Source organism: Ambystoma mexicanum, chromosome 7p, assembly GCF_040938575.1.
Source record: "Ambystoma mexicanum isolate Mex_15411 chromosome 7p, UKY_AmexF1_1, whole genome shotgun sequence".
NCBI classification, from domain to species: domain Eukaryota; kingdom Metazoa; phylum Chordata; class Amphibia; order Caudata; family Ambystomatidae; genus Ambystoma; species Ambystoma mexicanum.
The window spans coordinates 550,947,070-550,969,315 of record NC_090939.1 but is presented as its reverse complement, the minus strand read 5'-3'; positions in this window follow the sequence as shown (position 1 = coordinate 550,969,315).

Genomic DNA, 22,246 nt, shown 5'->3' with positions numbered 1-22,246 from the left:
CATATTTGTCAAACGGCAAAAAATGTATAACCCATCTAAAAATGTTAAAACTCACCTCTAACCATCAAACCAGCTGACAAAGGCGGAGGCATCGTGGTCATGAACACTGAAGATTACAACAAAGAGTGCCAGCGCCTTTTAGATGACACCACATCATACAAGAAACTAACCAGGGACCCCACACAATGCCTACAAAAAGAGATCAGCAGTCTCACAAAACACACTGAAGAAGAAGGGTGGATTTGCCCCGATGAACGCACTTTTCTGAACAAAATGCACCCCCGGATACCAGCATTCTACATCTTTCCAAAAATACATAAGCATGCGACTAAACCACCTGGCCGACCCATCGTCTCAGCTTGTGACTCCCTACTGGAACCTCTATCACTATATACGGACTACTTTATGGAAACTTTTGTTGGCAAAATGCAATCTTACATCAAGGATAGTACCAAAACCATTAAGATCTTGGACACCGTCACTTTCACCACTGACTCCATCCTAGTCACAAAGGATGTTGAGGCCTTATACACCTCCATCCCGCAACAAGAAGGATTACAAGCACTTGCTACCTACCTCGAGAAAAGGGCAGATGTAACAACTACTCCAACCAATTTCATCTTGGAATACATTTGCATAGCCATGGGAGAAAACTGTTTTCTTTTTGGACAACAGATGTACCAACAGATCAAAGGCGTCAGCATGGGTGCTACATTCGCACCAGACGTGACCAACCTCTACATGGCCCAGTATGAGGACGATAACATATACCAGGACAACAACCCGTACAGGGCACACATAAAGATATGGCATCGTTACATCGACGACGTCCTCTTGATTTGGCAAGGAAGCAAGGAATCACTGTTAGACTTTCACCATTGGCTCAACCTGCAAAACACCCACATCAAGTTCACCATAGACTGGGATTTTCAAGCCATAAATTTCCATGACCTTCATATCCACTGCTCTGGAGACCTATTTAAAACTGAACTTTTCAGGAAACCAACTGACAGACACAGTCTCCTTCATTTTTCAAGCTACCACCCCCAAGGGTTAAAGTACAATCTCCCTTATGGACAATTCCTCCGCATTCGCAGGAACTGCACGGACATAGAAAAGTTCGAACTACATGCCAAAGAACTGCAGACATGCCTACGACAGAGAGGCTATCCTAAAAAATCAATCAGAATGGCCAAGAAAAGAGCGGCCAACACCGACCATACCATCTGTCTCACCAGGAGAAACAAAGTTCCCATAGACAGGACCGTTTGTGTCACCACTGTCATCCCAGTGAGCAACCTCATCAAGACAATGATCAAGAAACACTGGCATCTGATCAAGAACGAGGGCAGTTTGGCAACAAAACCTTGTTGGCCTTCAAGAAAAACAAAAACCTAAAATATACTTTGGTCCATACCTTTCTGGAACCCATGAAGACACCAGCTACACTGTGGAACTTGCCACCAGTTGTAGGACATTACAGCTGAGGCTGTTGTGTCGCTTACCGCTACACCACAAACAGCAAAACCTTCACCTATAAGGGTTTCACATGGAACATGAACAACCATACCAACTGCGAAAGTAAATATGTCAGTTACGTCATCAGATGCCCGTGCGACATGATATACATCGGAAAAACCATCAGACCCGTCAAACAGAGGATCAACAAGCGTAGATCTTGTATCAGGAATCAAGTACAAGACAAACCCTTAGTGGAACACTTCAGCAGAAAAGGCCACTCACACGAGCACTTCACCTGGACTGTGTTACAGCAACTACAGCCACAGAAACATGGAGGAAACATTGATTTGGCCCTCATGAAATTGGAACAAAAGTGGATCCACAAACTCGATTCAGTCCGCCGCGTTCTTAACATCACCATGGAATGGAAACACTTTTGGGAGTGAAGTCCACCTACACATGCGGAATGAGGTCCGTGTTCCCACTCAATATGAACACCATCTCAGGAGCCCGCAGCATGAGCTCCCCCACCCTCCTCTGCCTCCATCCACACTGAGGGACGGGCTATGTATTCTTTTCTCTAAAACACACCTGACATACTATGTCAACCAAGCATCCACCCACGTGTACCTACTACATAGAAATAGCCTTTGTCAAATGTCAATACCAAGAAAGTCTATATATCCAAGATGTAATTGCCTGGGACACATGCATTATGTTTTGAAGTAACACATGATCCACCACGTGTGCGGTTGATAGTCTTTGTTAAAAATTGCATGTACTGGGCACACTAGCATTTTGAATCTTTTCGATACTACTGTAGACAAATGTGCTGCGAGCGGCACACACGCCCTGTCATTTATATTTAAACTGCATTTGTCATCTAAGAATGTCTGTGATCAGTTGAATGCTTCATATGCCATTATACACACTTATCCCTGCATATTGCGAACAATATGTACAGACATTCTCGTCTGTTGTATACACGAGACCACATGTCCCATGATTCCCAGGGCTCTGGATAGTCCTATCTCACCCAGGCGACCGCTTTCACTTTCCATTCACGGGCCACTAATAATGTCTACCATAATTGTTGCAAGATTTTGACATTCGCGTCATTCCGTCTGTAGTGCACACTAGACCACACGTCCCATGATCCCCAGGGCTCTGAGTAGTCTTGTCTCACCCAGGCTACTGCTTTCACTTTCTATTCGCGAGCCGCTCCCCATTGGGTGACATTTCACTAATCCATGTGGACAACAGTGATTGGTCTAAACATACCCGTCCCAGCACCATTGGCTCATGCACCATACGAGGATTAGCGTATAATCAGGCATGGTTACCCTACCTTACAGCAACCAGTCTACGCTGCGGATCCTCTGGTGACGCACGCACCCTTACTGATCGGGGTAAGTTCCAACCCGACAGATGTGTGTCCTCACACACGTCCTCTAGTCTAGAAGCAACAGCATCTTTTGTCTAATAGACTCGCCTTGTACCTTGCCAAGGATTATTTCGGCTGTACTAATTGTCACCTTTGGGCACTTTTAAATGTTTAAAATTCTGTGTTTTCACACCGGTTGTAATTCTTACACGATTTAGCGTCTCCAGATTCACAGTGATCTGTATACGCACCACCCAGTCACGGGTCCGTTTTTAATCATGAAAAATGCACAATGGGTCTAGCGACTCCACGCTCTTGTTCACCCCCGGGCAGCCATCACACAGAGCAATTTTGGTTTAGCGGCGAGCTGCATCACAGTACAAACTATGGCAACTAGACCGAGCCTTACTCCACCAAATAGCAAACCACCCACCATGGTACCACTCCTGCCTTAGTACACTTCCAGCCGGTACTTCAAACACCTCCAGGGGGAGTCCTCTGGCACTTAATCCAGGTACACCACTGACCTCCCGGAACTCTTTAAGCACCTACCACCGAGTTCACTTGCTATATGGTCCCTCCATTCAGCAATGGAGATCCACCAGGGTCACAATAACCTGCACCCTAGCTATTAGCTTTAGATTGGACCACACTAAAACGTCTTACGGTCCACCTCTCTTTCTCAGATCAGGGACCTTTCCAGGCCCTCATCAAAGCCCCCGGAATCCTGACACAAATCTAGACATCAGGAACCCACGGCTTACGTAAAGTGCATTCCTGCACCCGCAATCCAGCAACCAATTAAGGATTGTCTACATACAACATCACCACTGCTATCACAGCAGCAGGTAAGCTGTATTTTGATACACAGTGTGATGTATCACCACGGCTCCACTAAGCCATTATTTACTAATTCATAAATTACGTAATTACATCCTGAGATTCTTACAAGCCTTGCCTCATTCACAGATATTACGGACAGCACCGAGGCCAAAACTCAGACAGGCTACAATCCAGACTCCCATGGCTGAAACACACCTGTGTCGATCCCCCGTGATACAACTGCAAAAACCCTTCTTTGTGTATTCCCTGTAGATTTTGTTGTATACACTCAATGTTAACCACGCCCCGGACCATCCTCTGTCCTGGGTGCACTCTTTTTAAGTATAGGTCTATCCGACTGTCATATGTGTCTGTGCCCTTAGGTGGAGCTTTGACCTCAACAGCATAGAGGTTGATACTTACCTTGTATTTCCACTGTTCACTATCATACCTGTCCGTTGTCATTCGCTTTCGTGCTTATCGAAAGTTGTGTAAACTAACTAAGAATAAACATGTGTGCTTGAAATAAATGTATATGTTCAGAACCACACAGTTTGCTTGTAGGATCTCGCATCCTGATTCTTTTGATATTTATAGGATTTTCTTTATGCTTGGTACCTTTAACTACGCTGCTTCCTTCCCAGCTTTGTCTGCAACATAATTATCATTAGAAATTGGGCCTGTGTTCTGCATATGGGCTGTGCTTTTTAACACAGCAACTACTGAGGGACCTTTTGATACATCATTGGAAGTAGCTATCCATTCTGCATGCTGCATGGGTGTTCCATTTGATTTGTTAAACCCTCTCCTGAGGCAATGGACAATCCTGAATACTCATGTGGGTAACGAGTCCGACTAAATGGTAACTGAGGTGCCTTTTGACATTTTTAATGCTTCTATGAGCCCTATGAACTCAGCTGATTCTGAGGAATAGTGTGCGGCAATCTCTTTTTTTATCATGGTCTTGTACTCCCCGTCCACAAGGCTCACTATTGCTGCACCAGTGAGTCTATGTCCTGTCTCTTAATCAATGGTCAATGGCCCATCAACAAAAAGTAGGTACCCCTCCTGAAGTGCATCCACTCTGACCTATGTCATGTCATCTTCAGAACCGTCAACTGTGACACAATCATCATGTTCTTCACCTGACTATACAGGTTCTGCAATGAATGTTGTTGGGTTCACTGTGCAACACCTGACAATGTGAATTGAAGAGTTGGACAATATAACCTCGTAGCTGGCCACTCTCTGTGTTGTGAGGGTTGATTTGGAACTTTTCTCAATTGCAAGAGATGCTGCTGCAAGAGCCTGCGCACATGAAAAATGACCCTGCATTACTGTTTCTAAAGGGCACTGTAGTAGGCCAGGTGTTTGTGTCCCATTGATGTGTGCTGCGTAAGGACATCTGTCATTACTAGGCCATTAAAATATGAAAACAGGATAGACTCTATAGCATAATCAGTTGTTGCCAATTCTGGGACATTGCTGATAAGATTTTTAAGTTCTGCAAAACATGTGAAAATGTTTCCTATCAAGGTAATTGTTCCCTTAACCTCCACTGCTTTTTTTAGCCCTTGCAACAAGAGCTTAGGGTTAAGTGGAGTAATACAAAATCCATGACCTACAATAATTGCACAGCCCTGACAACTGTTGCATTTGTTTAAAAGTGGTTAGTTGGGCTGTGCTTTGCACTGCTGCTGTTCTCTCTGGTGTTATTCTCTTTCCTGCTGAGGATGTTATTTTCCCTAGGTATACTTACCCTTTCTGGAATACTGCAATTTATTTTTGTCTACATTGTATCCTTTTTCTCCAAGTAATGTGTCACTGAATCCTTCCTGAATTGTTCTTCTGTGGGGCTGCAGACCAAAAGGTCATCTACATATTAAATAATTGTGCTGTGTACTTGAATGTTATCTAAATCCATTTGCAATACTCTGTTAAAGATACTTGGGGACTTACAGTATGCCTGAGGCAACATAGTGTGCTGGAATCATTGCCCATGGTAAGTAAATGCTGTCATATATTGGGAATCTGGATTCAGTAGAATGACGAAGGACACATTTTTTAGATCTATCTCAGTAATGTGTGTTGCCACAGTGGGTATGTTACAAAGAATCATGGCAGGATTAGGTTCCACTGGGAATTCTGCCTCTAGAAAATTGTTCAATGGGCGTAGGTCATGTACCATCCTCCAAGATGAACCCTTCACTTTTTTGACAAGGTATATAGCCGTGTTGAACGGGGAGTCTGATGTCTGTATTATGTCTTGCTGACATAATTCTACAATAGTGCCATAGATCCCTTCGTCTTGTTCCCTTGACATGGGGTATTGTCTTACTCTGGTAACACTGTGCTGTGCTTACGCATGATGTGAATTGCCCTTATACTCTTCAATAAGCCTACATCACGGGAGTTTCTTGTCCATAGGTTACTGGTTACCTTCTAAATATCTTCTTGTTAGTGTAATGATGCTGTTGTGGCAACAAGCATAGTGTGGGGTACCTCTCTATGTTGAATCATAATTTGGCAGAGTGCTTCGGGAGTGTTCCCTGGTGTTTCTCTATTCTTTTTGCCCAGAAGGCATCAGTCTCTCTACCGTGACTGTGGTGAGGAAGAGCCAACAGCCTTGAAAACTTCATCTCCCAAGTGGAGTGCTGCGGAGTGCTGAAGCAGTGTTTCCCAGAGTTTCTCTGTTCTTTTTGTGCAAAAAGTGTCAGTCTTTCTACCGTGACTCCCAGCCTTGAAAACAGCCTTGATAAAACAGCATCTCCCAAGTAGAGCTCTGCAGAGTGTTGCACAAGTGTTCCCTGTTGTGTTCCCTGTGTTCCCTGGCGGCTCTGTGGCGTAACCCACTATAATCCTAGACCAAAGCTATTGAACTGGCCAACGCTTGTGCTGACATTTTTTGGAAACTACTGGGACGTGATACCACAATATCTAACTGAGAGCTTCTTGGAAATCTGCACCTCTGTAATGTTTTTTGGCCAACAACGGCCATATTGCAGTATGAAATGTATTTGGTTTGGTTTGCTGCTGGAGTGCTGCAGTAATCCACACACTCTATCAATTAATTATGCGACTGCTGATTTTACTGCCACACATATTGACAGCATTGTGCACCCCTATAAATGTCCTTTCGCAGTAACCACAAAGTGCTTTATAGGGCTGATTCAATGCATCTCTCGAATAGCACAGGATTAAACAGAGTGTGCCCATATATTATACAAAATGAACTGCTGGCAGAACGTTCTACTCAGGTACTAATCTAACTTTCTACATGCGAAGATACACTCAGAATTATTTTGTATTAAATACATTCCAAAAGAATATTGATAGTGCCGCCATAATGACAGGCAAACTGAGAACTCGGGTGAACAACTATAACCTGAGGAAGAATGCCCCATACAAGAAAGACCAGGCCAACTCTGCTATCTGCACTAAGGGTCGCAAATCAAACTCTCAGGCGGCCAGTTCATCATGTAGAACTACAGTAGAAAGTAGGTGATTTGGCATGATCAAGTCCTTCTTTCCTGTTGAAACTGTCACACAACATAGGGACAATGTAACTGTCAAACCCACATGCTTATTGTGGAGAGAGGGTCTGGAGTGCACTATGAATACCTCACTTGTGGCAACAGACAATAACAACTCATTGCTTGCATTATGCTATACCTCGTGTGACACAATTGGAATGAATAAACAGCTAGTTGCTGATGTGAGTGAAGCAGCTACACCTAGTGCACACCGCACAGCTGACATTGAAGCTGCACATGTAGTAACTTTATCCCCATTGAACGTTAGTGGCACAGAAAGATTATCTACATCTCCCAACATGTGCCCACCTGGGGAGGATTCACATGTCTCTAACGTGGCATCTGACACACTGATATCCCAAAATGAAGTGCAAGCTCAGTTTGTGGCATTTCAGTTTGAAATGAAAGTCTTGTTGCCTTTCAGTGGAAAAATATTGGATGAAGTCACACGGATATCAACTAGTAAATCCCAACTAGAGAATGAAGATTAAGACTTGAATGATCTATTTGCAGCTGCCGAAATACAGGGCATTCCATCCTGAACGTTAGTCCAGATGAAGCAAGTTCAGCACATGTCAACTTTGATGAGGATTTAGTGAGGTATTTACAATTCACCCATTAGAAAACAATGTAGACAAACAAAGTTAAAAATGACAACAACCAAATAATACCCAGAAATTAGCAGCTATGGCTGTTCAGAAAAAAAAAAAGTCAACATCACGGAGACAGCCATAAGCAAGAAGAACAATAAAATGTAAATAAAAAGAAGAAGAAGAAGAGGTATACCAAAACCAAAAGTGTATTGAGTATTTGGTTGATAAATGATAAAAGTTCAAATTAAATTGTCGAGGATTCACTTGCTAACATTAGTCAACAACTTGTCACAGTATCCATGGGCAACTCAGTTCAAGAAATGCCTATGGTACTCAAAATACAAATATCAACAGAAGAGAACGTTATAGTTAAATTGAAAAAAATGGCAAGGATTGCTAGTGATGAAACTGCTGAAGTGGAAATAAGTAATAGTCAACCGATATTCACTATAAAACAGTCTACTCAGAGAATTACTTAACTGAAGCCACACATAAACAGATCTGACTTTTTAAATGTAATTTATCAGATAGTGCCTCTCAGGATTCTGGATATGAAAGACTTTGACTTTATTGAAACAATCAGAAACACAAAGCACCAATTCAGCATAGTACACTGTACCACGATTGAAACTGCAAACTTTGTGAAACCATAGAAAATCAGATTCTCTGAACTAGGGTATGAGTTGGATGTGGCAGTGGAAATCATTCCTCCCACAGATTGTCAACCTTAGGCTATAGGAAATATATGCAAGAGTTTCAAGCCTGCTAGCATAATTGTGGGGAAAAAGAGCAATACTAATATCTTGCAAGATAATATTTTAGGTGTTCTGAATTGGTTGATCCAGAATAATGATCATAAGGCCTCACCAAAAAATGTAAACTGGACTATAAGTATATGGAACACTGAAGGCTTTACCCATTTTTTTAGAAGCAGAAGGGTCACCAAAAATGTTGTTACAGATTAATATCTCCTTCTTGCAAGAGAACTGGCTTCGCGATGAACTTAGCATAGATGGATACCAAATATTCCAAATGATGGTAAATAAGGCACCAGGGTATGCCTATTTTGGGGCCTGATAATTGCAGTCAAAAATTATATAAAAGCCACCAGAATTATATCTATTGGCGAAAGATCCATCTATGCTAGCCTTGAGAGCCTGCTTTCCAGATAGCCTAACTGATGTTGTAATCATAAATATATATGACTCCCGGGTTCTCAATGTACTGATAATATGATAGAGTCAGTTATAGAAATAATCAGTGATACAAATGCTCACAGTACACAAGAATTAATTATAATTGGGGGAGATCCCAAAACATGTTGTTGTAAGAATGAGACATCTGAATATGTAAATAGTTCCAGAAAGATGGCAACTGACACCCTAAACCATAAGGGAAATGTATGGATCGATCCTTTGCTAGACTTGGACTGTTACATGCTGATATGCCGGGCAAGCAAACCTGGAGAAATGGGGCAAAAACAACTATATTGGATTACCTGTTTTGTAATGAATGAGTCTTCCTTCGCATGAGGAAGTTGGAAGGGAAAGGAAATTAATTTAGTGATCATTCAGTCCTCACTGTAACTTTAGTGGCCTGCGGTCACTGTGCTGATTGAAAACATGTTGGTGACTTAAAAGTAACTCAAAGAGGCAATAGAATAAACTGGACAGAGACGAATTTAGAGAGAGCCAGCAAGTTTGTAACTATTAACCATGCAATATTATTACATCATCTCATTGACCAGAAGGCGGTGGGGATAAAGACATGGATCATAGACACAATGGGCCTCATTACGAGTTTGGAGGTAGCCATGCCCTTATTAAGGGCAGGGCGGCCTCCAAATTCGGGTCCGGGTTCCTTGAATGAGGAATTACCGGGCCATTCCAACCTTGGAGGACCCGGTAATTCCTTATTCAATGTACCCATTCCCAGTCAAGCCCCCATAGGGCTCAATGGGAATGGCGAGGGAGCTAACAACGGGCCCGTTAATAACGGGCCCGTTAATAACGGGCCCGTTGTTAACTCCCTGGTACCCTCGCGGGACCCGCAAAGGACGTCTGGTCTGACAAGGGAACCTCGTAATAGGGTGGAATGGGTTTAACGGCACCGGCACCTTTAGCAGCACCATTAAACCCATTCCGCCAGGGTCATAATGAGGCCCAATGTCCAGGCTTACCATAAAAAAGGCATATTACACCTATTTGACCAGCACTAATAACAGGCAACACTTTGGTAAAACTGTTAGAGATGCAAAAAGGGCCATGAGAATTAAGGTACAACGCCTCAAGAATATAGAATTCACCCCTCTAGTTATGCATACCAGTTTAGTCAAAAACAGGTATAGAAGATGCGTCAAAGGGTGGTTAACCTCTTATAGAAGCACTCAATGGCAACATCTAATTATGGTAGCTAATACTAAAGATTTGAGAAAGATGTGGAAATTGCTTGGCAAGTTCAAGTCACCTAAAACAAAACAAGTCACCTGTATTATTAGGGAACAAGAAAGGACTAAATATATTAGTGATACATTTAATTCCCCGAACGAATGCTTGGAAGCAGAGGATCAGGGAAAGATATAAAATCATTTTTAATCAGAATGATATTGAGATGAAAATACGCAATATCAAAGATTCAAGAGCTCTGGCCCAAACAGCCTCTCAAATATTGTACTGTAAAGATCTCCTGAATTTTGGGAAAAGTTGTTTTTTTTCCTCTACTCTAAGATCTGTGCAGAGGGCACTATTCCCTCTTCTTAGTGGAGTTTATTATTGGTCTACATTTATAACAACAGGCAAAAGAACATTGCCTGCTAATTTCGGACTACTCGCGATGCTTGATGTATTAGTGAAAATGTTAATGTCTTTAGTTTTGGACGTTTTGGAGAAATGAGCTCTTTCTATCAACTTGCTGGACACATTTCAAATGGGTGTTAGGGCTGTATCAGGTACAGCCCACTGTCATTGGTTCATTGGTACCCTTAATAGGGAAACAAAAATTGAACCCTATGCATGTGGCTATATTCGACTTCTGGGCATCATTTGAAACAGTAGATAGAAATAGAATGTGTTAAAAAATGGAAGCACTTGACTACCCCGAAGACCTTTTGCATGCCGTACATGGCCTGCATAGGAAGACTACTGTACAGGTCAGGTTGGACAGTAGGGGTGCTGTCACATGGCCAATAGTAAATTGTTGAGGAGTGAATCAGCAATATGTGATGGTACCTTGCTGTTCAACATATACACGGCATATGTACCTGAATGCTTGCGCTGCATTGATGCCTGTCTTCCAAGTATAACTGGTGGGAAAGTGGTGTGCATTTTATATGCTGATGACCTTGTTTTGTGTGATCACACATTTGTAGGTCTTAAACGTTCATTGATTGAACTACAAAGATTAATTATGATAAAACTAAAAGGATGCATATATATCTATATATCGATCCATAAAATGATGGTGGCGCAGAATCACACCAACCATGTTCATTGTTTCAAATATATTGGCCTGGAATTGAATATTAATTGTGATTATTTTGCTTTTATTGTGGAGAAGAACAGAAAAACTTTAGCAATGATCTCAAGATGTTGTTAGAGAAGTATCTGGCTATAGCCTGCACAGAATATTGACGTTAAACATACAGAGCTTTTACTCGACTATGTTGTATATGCTGTGGTGCTGTATATGGACAACCAATCCTTGCTAAAAGCCTTAGGATGTACATTCTGGAGAAACATTTTAGGGTTAGGACCAAGTGTGCCTATAGAAATAATAAGATTCGGAATGGGCTGAACATCCTTAGTAATGGAGGCCCTGAAAATAAAATGTGTGTTAAACTTATAATCTAGATCAGCTCAGAGATGCCCATGATTACAACCATTGGGAGTGGAAATCAGCATAAATATTAATAGTAAAAATATGCCCCACCAGCGAAGCATAGATTTCTTGATTTCTTCTACTTTTGAGGTTAAATAAATTACCAGTGTTGGCGGCTATTGGTCCAGAACTTGCTATCACTCAAGATGCAAGCAAGTGTTGGCTATGTGGTATTGTGAATGGAGGGTATTACAGGGGCAACACGCTGGTCTTGGAAGCAAGACTATGCAGAGCAACAGAGGTTTGAATCCCAGATCCGTGCTTAGAAACCAAACTCATATATGCTAATAGGCATGTTGTAAAAAAACAATTAAAAATATCGCAGGAAAAGAGGAAAATACATGGCACCTGCTCACAGAATGTGCTGAGCATGGTTCACTAAATACAAAGCTGCTGGTCCTTTTATAATGAATCTTGACAACATTAAAACGAGATTTTTGCTGGTACTACTGTTTAAATCTATGCACATAGCACTAAATGAAATCTGGATTGGTGTGACATCAACAGGGAAGCTTGATAGACCGAGTAGGTTAAATAGAATTTAAGATTGCCTGCTAAAAACTGATTGCAGTTGGCTTGTTTTCAAATTAGATTTTAAAAATGAATTGATTATTTAATTGTTAAATGTGTTATTGTGTGATTTTAATGAAAGATGTTATTAGAATGAATTAGTTTGTAATTTTTGCAATGAAAGGTGCTATTTGCAAATTCATAGGGCCTCATTACGACCCTGGTGGTCCCGTAATGAACCATGCCGTTACGGGACCGGTACCGTTCATTATGGGCTGCCTGATTACGAGGTTCCCTAGCGGGACCCGGAACAAACGTCTGGTAAAACCAGATGTCCTTTCTGGGTCCCGCAAGGGGACCAAGGAGCTAATAATGGGCCTGTTATTAACAGGCCCATTATTAGCTCCATCCCCATTCCCATTGAGCCCTATGGTTTTATGCATGAGGAATTACCGGGTCCTCCAAGGTTGGAATGAGCCCGTAAATCCTCATTCACAGAACCCGGTATTGGAGCCCGGTATGGGGGCAGCCAGGCCCTTATTAAGGGCCTGGCTGCCTCCATACTCGTAATGAGGCCCGAAATATGCAATTGTATATGTATGTTTTTGATATGTGAAAGTTTGTATGAACTAAACACATTAATAACGTTTCTGAAGTCTCCTCGAACAACTGTTCATCAGATACGTCTCGCAATGGTGGTGTTGGGTCAATGCATAAAACTGTGTGCCATTCATCCCCTTCCTCATCTATTCAGAATTACGTTGTCCTTTTTTGTTATCTCTGCTTACAAATCGAATGTGATGTTTGTGCTTGGGGCACGATCCTGAGGGACAGCTTGCCTGAATAGAAATTCCACAGGCACCCATACGGTCATATCCTTTGTTCATGGCACCCATCCTATCAACACTGTCACCCCATAAAGAAACAAATCTGGATCTAAAGGAACTCCTCTTGTGGCACTGTCGATGTAGTGCTCTTAGTATTGTGGCAGCTCTAGCATGGAGTATGCCTGGGGTTGAGCACACTATGCCTTCCTCGGCAAATGCAATGGTCATGTTTAATTTACTCTGAAAGCTCCCTACCTGAAAGGTTTACCAGAGTGCTTTGGAGTAAAATAAGGGAACTTACATTTCTTGTGTGTCTGGATATGCCACTGTCAAAGCTTACCATACATGTGCTCAACATTTACTAAATGATGCTCAATCATGATTGTCACTGTTCACCTATATATCTTGTCTGCCTGTTCTTCTAACAGTGTGGTGAACAAACTCTTCATGTCCCCTAAAGAGAACGTGATCCCTGCTGTCTGGTTTTCTAGTGTGTATTTCCATGTGTCCACTTCTGCTGTAAGTGGGGGCAGTGCCATTGTTGAGTTGTTCTGATCCAAATAAGGCCAGGACACATAATGTGCCCTCTGTAGTTTTGAGAACTGTGCTCCAGTCGTCTTAGCCTGTAATGTTATTCCTCCCCTGTTCCTTTTTGCCACAGCCATTCGGACCTGATGCATTTTTAAGCCTTGGTACCCATGATATGATATGCTATGATCTGGCATTTGTAATTCACCCATCCACTAATGTTTCAAAGTGCAACAAGGCAAGAAAGGGGGAACAGAGGGAGATTAGAGTCAACAAACTTTCTAGGCCAAGTGACATTGAGATCATGCAAGTGCAGGGGAGGGGGCAGGGGTAAAGTGCCAGGGGAAAGGGGAGGGGGCAGTGCTGTACATGGGATCAAAACAATAACAAGAAGTGCGGCCAGCAGGTGGCAGGTCCCAGGGTAAGTGCAGATAGCAGGTTTCCAAAAGTGAAGGTAGAGGGACTGTAGGGTTACAGATAAAGACCCAAGTGGAAGGTTTTCCGGGAGGCAGTGCGGGTGTGTAACTGGGCAGGCAGGGACCTGGGCCTGAAATCAGAGGGTAGCCAGTTACCCAAATTGTACGCATGTATTCTTTTAAAAACAAGATCATCATTTAACAGTTTATCTAATTAAAAGAAATAATAGGACTCTACATAGAGCCACCCACAGAGTGCAGTGGATGGGAGTTCCCACATTTGGGAACTTGATCTATTGTTTTCCAGAGTGTGCACACTTACCTATTTTGTCTGTCATGCTTACCTGTACACCGATGCAGCCCCCGTACCATCATACGTGGTTTCTCAGAACGTGCACCCCTATCAATCTTGTCTGTTATGCTTACCTGCACACCTGATGTTGCCCCCGTACCATGAGGCATGGCTTTTCCAGAGCATGCACCAAGACCTATGTTCTCTGTTATGCTTACCTGCACACCTGATATACCCCCAAACCATGATGTGTGGCTTCTCAGAGTGTGCACCGTTACCGATCTGGTCTGCTATGCTTCACTGTACACCTGATGTTGTTCCATACCATGAGGCGTGTCTTGTCCAGAGCATGCACCCTTACCTATTTTGTCTGTCATGCTTACCTGTACACAAAATGGAGCCCCGTACCATGAGGTGTGGCTTTTCATGAGTGTGCACCCTTACCTATTTTGTCTCTCAAGCATACCTGTATACCTGATGCAGCCCCCGTAACATGAGATGTGACATTTAAGAGTGTGAACCCCTACCGATATTGTCGCTTATGCTTACCTGCACACCTGATGAAGCCCCCGTACTATGAGGTGTGGCTTTTCTAGAACATGCACCCTGACCTATTTTGTCTGTCATGCTTACCTGCATACTTGATGTAGCTCCCGTACCCTGAGGCATGGCTTTTCCAGAGCATGCACCCTGGCCTATTTTCTCTGTTATGCTTACTTGCACACCTGATGTATCCCCGTACCATGAGACGTTGCTTCTCAGAGGGTGCACCCTTACCGATCTTGTCTGTTATGCTTCACTGCACACCTGATGTAGCCCCATAACATGAGGCGTGGCTTGTCCAGAGTATTCCCCCTTGCCTATTTTGTCTGTCATGGTTACCTGTACACCAGCTGGAGTCCCCATACCATGAGGCGTGGCTTCTCAGAGCATGCACCCTTTCCTATTTTGTCTGTCATGCTTAACTGTACACCTGATGCAGCCCCCGTAACATGAGGTGTGGTGTCTCAGAGTCTGCACCCTTAACAATCTTGTCTGTTATGCTCACCTGCACACCTGATGTATCCCCCCAATCCATGGGGCATGGATTTTCCAAAGTGTGCACCCTTATCGATCTTGTCCATTATGCTTCACTGCACACCTGATGTAGCCCCATACCAAGAGGCGTGGCTTGTCCAGAGCCCCTTACCTATTTTGTCTGTCATGCTCACTGTAGACCAGCTGGAGTCCCCATACCATGAGGCATGGCTTCTCAGAGCACGTACCCTTTCCCATTTTGTCTGTCATGCTTCTCTGTACTCCTGATACAGCCCTCTGTATCATGAGGTGTGGCTTCTCAGAGCGTGCACCCTTATCGATCGTGTGTTATGCACACCTGATGTAGCCCCCCTGTACCATAAGGCACGGCTTTTCCGGAGCATGTACTCTTATCAATCACACCTGTAAAGCACACCTGTACGCCTGAAGTAGCCCACCTCACCATGAAGCACGGCTTTTGCTAGATCCTGTTTTCAAGATCCACCCGCACCTTGCAACCCTAAGTGTGATCTTGCACTCTTAAATTGTCCCTTTGTACTTACTGTAATTAGCGCCTTGATAACTAAGGGCTTGGTGCGCTACTAAAAATAAATAAATAAATAATTGTTGGATAGATTTTCTAGTGATCTGTTTTCTTCTGGTGATAAATGTGCATTCCTAATGATGTTAGTCTTTTTTCAGGTTGGTTCTGTGTAAGAGCTTTATCAGAAAAGTCTGCATAAATGCTGGTGGAGTCAAACCTGTATTGCTCTGTGGTGTCTTGCTTCCAAGATACATGCGTTGCCACTGAGCTATCCTCCCGGCCCAGCCCAGTGTATTGATAGGAATACAGTAATATGGCCACATTGACAACAGCGCACTGAGCAAACATGTCAACAGAGAAACCATGTAGAGGTGAGCTTCAAAGACATCAATTCAGGGCCTGAATCACTTGAGCATCACTATTAATGCAGTTAGGTCTGACCTAAGTATAGGAATCACAGGTGTTGATGGCAGAGACAAGAAAGATATCAACATATGAACCTTTGATGTGTGTTTTTATCCTGAGAGGCAGATCAGGTGGATTTGTTGAGCAGAGATTACTGGATAGGTTGTTCAAAGAAACTTAGCCAATCACCATATATGCTCATTTAGCAATATATGTACAGTATGTGGAAGTGTAACCCAAATATCGATCTCAGTATCCTGATTCTCAGGCCCTAATTTACAGCCTAGAAGGGCAGGAAGACTCTTGAGTCACAACATAGTTTAAACTCAAGAACCCATGAAGCATCCATCTGCCAGTCAGGATATTCTTGTCATCATCAGCACTTACTGTATTTCTTGGAAGTAAGACTGCAGAAAGAGCATCATATACCATCCTGAAAAATAGAATCAGCAAAGCAGATCATCCTTCTCAAGAGTAGTGATTTTCTCAGCAAACCGGCTTGGTTGCATCTATTCAGGAATCTGCAGCGCAGCCAGATGGAGCTGCTCAATCTTCAGTCTTCTGCATGGAGCAGAGGAAGATAACCGGAGATGCTTCTGCCACAAAACGTATGTGCACACTATCTACTGACTGAAATACGATTAATTCACATTGCTTGGTAAACGTCACATTATTGGCGTGTATGATATCAGAGGCTTGGTGTTTAGTGCTGCTAGAAGGGCAGTCAAATTGATTGGATGTGCAATCAATATTCTGCCACTACCTTTAGCCGTGTACCTTATACATTAACAACAGCTATATGACTTGAACAGCTCTGCATATTTTCTTTGTGAGTAGAAATAAAAATATTGAGGAAAGCCTGCTGGGTAACCTGTTCAGAATGATGTGCCAGGTGTTGCTGATTTTAGCGATGAATCTCCTTATTCTTGCTTCCACGACATTACCCTGAGAATGTCGTGATATCGCTGGCTGTCTTTCATCCCTCATTTAAGCAAATGTGTACAACTACTCAACTACTGATATGGCAATTAGGCTCTTGCCTCCTGGTTCTCTAAATAAATCAGGTTGTGTTTCTCGTGGACTTGTGTCCCATTAGAGTTCAAAAGTCAAGTCTTGCCGCATCATCCTAAAAAGACTAGCTTGGACTCCCACTTTGTGCAGCAGTTATCAACCCAGCAATGCACTCCAATGTATCTAAACGTTCTTGAGAAAGTTATGATTAAATAACTTCAGGATCATTTGGGTCATTCAACCATTCTTAATCTCTTCCAATATGATTTTTGTCCTACGCATGGAATAGAAACTGACATCTTCATGTGTTTGGGATTGTATCCTTATGGAGGCTGAAAAGGGGACTATTTTTCTTATTATCCTTTTAGACTTGCTGGCAGCCTTTGATATCATGAACCACAACATGATATGTACTCGGTTATCTCAGTTAGGCTCCATACAGGTAGATAGCTTGGACTGTTTAGGCTCACTTTTTTGAAGGACGGGAACAGAAGGTTAAACTTAGTGAATATAAATATTCATCTTTTCAAGTTGAGAGTGGTGTTGCCAGCTAAATCCTCCCTGTCACTGCTGCCATTTATTATCTACATGCTGCCACTTCTTGAATTCTGCAATTCCGTTTGCTTGCACTATCATTAATCCCTGGATGATATGCAGATTCTGATACCTGTCAATTGATTTTTGGTGGATCTGGTGGGAGGTGTGCCTTCCGACGTCCTTCAATCTGGTATTCTCGCCTCTATTCCTTCTCCTTGGCACATCTGGTTAAGTAAAAAGGTAAAAAACATAGAGGGACTCTGAATCAAATCTCTGCCTTAATGCAGAAATTGAGGCCATTTTGAAATCCTCTTTTTTCATTCTTACCTTCAGTCAATCAGTACACATGGTTAGTGGCTTGTGCACCTATTAATTCCATGATGGACTACACCAACACTATTTAGCTGAGTTTCTTTCTAGCTAAGCACAATAACTTCATATAATCGAAAAGGCAGCCATAGTTCTGATCTATGCAATATGTATCATTCTGAACCCCTATATATTTCAAAATATGCAACTTTCTTTTCAAATGGTTACCTGGGCTCTGCCGGTTTATTTTACCCTAGGGTATTTTACCCTGAGGAGAACACTTTGTTTCACATAACAACATCTTCTGAACTTCTCAAGGTTCTTCTCTCCATATTTGAAGATGTATATTTATTATGTTGGGTACCAAATCGATGGGAAATCACACAATTGAATACAAGTATGTATCATAATTCACTGCATTTGTATATACGAATATCAGATCAGAATTAAGATTAATTACAATAATGTAAAAACGTGAAATCAGGCACTACAATGACAAAGCACAATGTACATTTCCTAAGATTCGCTGAAATAACAATCCATTACTTGTGCTAACTACTATCATAAATGACTGCAAGGACATCGCACTACTCTATGTTAATGTATTTTGACCTGACTCACAAGGCCTTTTAGATAGTTAGCAACTCCGAAAGTGATAGCCTGTGAAACTGTTGAGCTACATAAATGCCTGGCATCATTTATTGAAGGAGTGGTTAGAGCCAAAGCCCCCTAGACCTGGTGTACAGGGGACACAATGGTATTGAGTCATCTACATCGTCCTTGATCTCCTCAAAATAAGGGTGGCTATTGCTTGATTTGTTATCCTAGCACAACATCCAACTCTCTGTTCCAAAACACCTAACTTCTAGAGCCCTTTGCTCAGCCACCTCCAACTCTCTGAGGGCCACACGTTTCTCCAGGGAGAGAGTGGGGGGTATATCTCGCTGCTATGCAGGTGCCTCCATCTGGAATGGCTTCCATGCCCTTCTCAAACTTGAGCCAGACCACCTGAAGTTCCAGAGGCAGCTCAAGACCTTCCTTTTTGCTTAAGCTTTCTCTCTCTCTAACCCCTGGTAACCAACCTGTATGCTGCGCTGACTGATTGCCTGGCTACCCTCAGAGTCTCATGGGTACCAGGTTCTCCCTGACCAGTAGCCCCTGGACTGCCTCCAGGCCTACTACACACTTGGTAGCTGAATCTGGAACACTAAAGTCACATGCCTCCTTGTACTTACCCAGAGCTGTGCTGCCCTGGTTACACTTACTCAGAGCACTGCAGCCATAATTGCACTTTTCACTACCCTCCCCCTGGCACTTCCCCTCTCCCTCCTTCACACTTGCACAATCTGAATGACACAAGGCCTAGTAAGATTGTTTGTTTTGTCCTCCCTCTGTCTTCCGTTTCTTATCTTGTCGCGCCTAGAAACACTTGTGTACATGTGTGTTATAATTGACTCATCATCATCATCATCATCACACGCAGTTAATGAGGCCAAGGTATGTGTCTGATCACATTTGTGTGTTTAAAATGCTTGTCATTTTTAATAGATTTAAATATAATTCAGGGCCATGCACAGATTATGAGTCAAGGTGTTCAGTGGACAAATTAGATCCTCTGCAAACCGAAAGAATGAAATGCAAAGACCACTTCTCATAGATGTTTCTCATATCTTCTTCATAGGATCATAAATATTATAGGATCACCCCACAACTGACTTACCTGTACTGTTGTGAGCATGATTTTCACAAATTGTTGCCATTGGAGCGATGAAGTCCCAGGAGTAGCAGAAACATACATTAATGCCTCTTGCAATATACCAAGTTCTTGGGATTGCCATACTTTGCTGTTATTGTAACAGTGTACACAATACCCAAAGCATCTACTTCTAGATGTGTCGGCATTTTATATGCACGTGTGGGTAGTCCAAGAAGCATCTTCAATAAAGCATTGTCCATGTGCTCTAATTTACTATGAAATATGTGTCCACAATCTCAGCAGCATAATTCACTTCTGACAATGCTTGAATCCTGTAGATTGGTAATGCTGAGGCCACCACCCTCCCACCAAAATGTTATGGCAAATCCCACAAGCACCACACCTCATCTTGCCATTGTAACAATATTGTTTTTTAAGTGTGCTTTCCAACAAGTGACTTTATTGACTTTATGGAAATGCATCACAACATAGCCAAAACAATCTATTCATTTCAGCATTCCATTATTCTGAACTATATTCAATGTTAGTGTCCTCCTGATAATCCCATGCCATTGCTTTCATGCTGGTTTATGAACAGAAGGCCCTTTAGAAGGGCATAACTTAGAAGAGACTAAGATGACGTTGGAAGACAATGTTTTTAGAAATAAGGGCAGTATCATTTTCAAAAAACAGAATCCCCAACTTTCTATTAATAACTCTGAGTGCATCTGCTTCTATGATGTCAAATTGTGGTGCCAAATCATTGATATACAGTGAGAATGGGAGTGGAGCAAGAACATATTCCTTTTCACCCCCTTCCTAATGCAAACTGGTTTTGTACTCTCCCACGCAAGCCCCCAAAGACCTACAGCAACTTTGCTCTCATATAGCCCCTTAATAGCAAATAAGAAGATGGTTAGAAAAGTCCTAGATTATCCCAGAGTCTGCCAGATTACTTCTGATGAAAATCTTTTTTGAGCTCTACAAAGGCCATATATATTGCCTACTTTTTTAAAATTACAAACTTCTGGATAATTATGAACTACTAGTGGTACCAGTGGTCTTTTCCTGGTCTGTACTTTATATGCACGTGAGGTCTCCACCTTGTGTATGTTGTATTGAGTCCTAACTTCCTATTTTTGAAAAATCACAAAATCGACACTCTCCCGAAATCGCCTGTACTGATAGCACAGGGCCAGAACCCGCTCCACCCCTGTACCGGGCGAATGGGTGGGGTTGGTCAAATTTGAATGGTATGCCTACCTTGTGTCCTAACTTCCTATTTTCGGAAAAGTCACAAAATCATCAATCTCCCGAAATCGCCTATACTGATAGCATAGGGTCAGACCCCATCTCGTGCGGGGCGAATGGGTGGGTTTCTTCAGATTTCACTATGCTAGTACACCCCAAACCGCTATGCTGACCTTGGGGGAAAATGTAAGCACAATAACTGTTGTGGGGATGGAGCCAACAATTGCAAAATCATCAATCTTCCAAAATCACCTATGCTGATAGCACAGGGCTGGACCCTGCCCTGTGCAGGGCAAATGGGTGGGGTTGGTCAAATTCCACTATCCCCAGTACACCCCAGACTGGTATGCTGACCTTGGGCCAACATTTCAGCCCACCAACTGTTAAGGGGCTGGCACCAACCCTGAACATACAAACACACTTTCACAAATATATAATAGACTTACATAATTGATCGACTCGAAACTGTTGGCTATTTTTGTGGAGATTTGGGGCCTGACGGTATTTTCTTACCGCCGAAAAATAATTTAGCAACAATCACTCCTTGTATTCAGATTGGGCCATGTCCAACAATAATACAGTGGACATGCATTATTTCAGCACACAGACATTCGTGGTTGGTATGCGTGGTTGGTATGCGTGGTTGGTGGTATTTTGGTGAGCATAATTCCCTTGTTTTATTTGTGGCCCCAATATCCAGAACCCCTTATTTTTGTTTAGATTTTTCGTGTAATCACTAGAGAGACCTCAGGCTTGCATTTCAGGAACACCACATTTTCATTTTTAGTGTGCCACCATGGGCAATTTCTCTCTGTCTTATTTACGGCAGCGAGCTATCATGTGGTATTTTCACTATCTTATATACGGTAGTGAACTATGTCCCGAGCCTCCCTTTTTGCCAACTCATAGACCTCCGGCAGACTACAACACACACAGTTAGTTATAATTGCTCATACTGAATTACATTGTGCACACGGCTGCAGCCAAATCTTATGTTTAGCTACCTTGAAAATGACAATTGCACTGTCTAAACATCTCCCCACATCATCAGCACTGTATTGGTAAATATAAAACACACCACCTGTCTGCTTTCAAATATTTTTGTGTATTATAAAAGTTGCATTTAAACACAATCTCACTCTTTACAGAAATAAATGAAATAGCACAGTAACAGCATTATCTGTGATACACTGAAAAGAGAGTGGCAGAGACAAGAACTCAATTTGCAACATTA